This window comes from Bison bison, unplaced genomic scaffold (assembly GCF_000754665.1).
Source record: "Bison bison bison isolate TAMUID 2011002044 unplaced genomic scaffold, Bison_UMD1.0 scf7180017852686, whole genome shotgun sequence".
Taxonomy (NCBI): domain Eukaryota; kingdom Metazoa; phylum Chordata; class Mammalia; order Artiodactyla; family Bovidae; genus Bison; species Bison bison.
This window is the reverse complement of record NW_011483259.1, coordinates 48,800-50,487: the sequence shown is the minus strand read 5'-3', so window position 1 is coordinate 50,487 and position 1,688 is coordinate 48,800.

Below are 1,688 nucleotides of genomic sequence, written 5' to 3'. Positions count from 1 at the left end.
TCAGGCTTCCCCGTCCCTGGGATTCTCCAGGCAAGAACACTGGAGTGTGTTGCCATTTCCTTCTCCAATGCATGAAAGTGAAAAGTGAAAGTGAAGTCGCTCAGTCGTGTCCGACTCTAGCGACCCCATAGATGGCAACCCACCAGGCTCATCCATCCATGGGATTTTCCAGGCAAGAGTACTGGAGTGGGTTGCCATTGCCTTCTCCTACATTTAGCTAGCATTGTTAATTGTTAAAGGACATTTTGTCACCCACTCATTCAATGGCACATTGATGCAACGTTTGCGGTAGGAGTTTTTGCAAGGTACCCACCCTGCTGGAATGCACAGTCTGATGCTGGAGGCAGACAAGACACCTGACAAATTGTGAGAAGTGGTAAGAAGGGTAAAGAGGATTCGCTGATACAGGCCATGGGCTGGAGGTGAGGGTAGGGTGGAGAGGACCCACTTAACAAGGGTAGTCATGGAGTAAGAATCATGGTGAAGGTAATGATCTTAATTTAGAGTCCTTCACTTGTTCCAGCCATGGAGCCCTATGATCATGTGTTTTTTAATAAGACTTACAAATTTAAGATTTACAATTTTTCCTTAAAAAAATTTCTCCCAAATTACATAAGCTTCAGAGCTTGCAACATCTGAATTCATGCCTGGTGGTTAGGGAAGGTTTCTCTGAAGAACAGACATTTTGGTTGATTCCATTAGGATAAGGAGACTGCTGTGCTTGATGTGAGGGTAGTGGTTCTGTTGGGTTGAAGGGCCATTTGAAAATCTTGAAGCTGGAAATTGCCCAACCACTTGGAGGAAGTGTGGAGGGAGGAGAATGGAGAATGGAGAGAGAGGGAGGAGGCAAATTTGGAGAAAGTAGCAGAGGCAAACCCTGGGGGGGGTTCACAGGGGTCACAGGAGGGAGTCTGGTTTATGTCAAAGTGATACGGAAAACCACTGGAGTGTTCTGGGCAGGCAAATGACACAATCAGATTTATATTTGTAAAAGATTTCTCAGAATTGATATAAGGTTGGGAGCATGATTAAAGAAAGGAGACTGTGGCAATATTCCAGGTGAGACGGTGGTTTAGATTAGACTGGTGATTGTAGTGGTTATGGAGGGAAGTGGAAAGATTTAGGATACGTATCAGATTTTGAAATCATAGCTGATGGGTTGGATTGTAGGGAGCTGGGAAGATAAAAGAGAAGAGATGACCTAATAGATATTGGAGGTGGGGCAGAAATATTGCCAGAAGGTTGCAATAATCCCAAGTTGTGTTAGGAATAGCTAGGAAGGCACTTATTAATATAATGGCTAGGGCTTTATATATGTGAATATGGCAATGCTGACATCTCTTTGAAGGTGATGTAAGAGCAGGATTACAGAGTTAGACATGATTCTGCGTTACTTAATCCCACTCGAGTGCCCAGGAATGAATTAGGTATGTGAAACATGTATACCATCTTCATAAATCAGACTTTAACTTTGTTATCGGAGTTCGTTTACATTTCTTAGTGGCCTGTGGGAAACAATTACATGACCGCTACTGAATCATTCCAATCAATGAACAGACCAGCCTTTGAGAGCTCACATGAAATGTGGCCAACATTGTGTTTGCCTGTGGCTTAAGACCTTGACTTTAGGAGGTTTCATTAGGAGATGTTTTCCTAGAGTTAGAAACACATTTTTGCAAAAAAAAAAA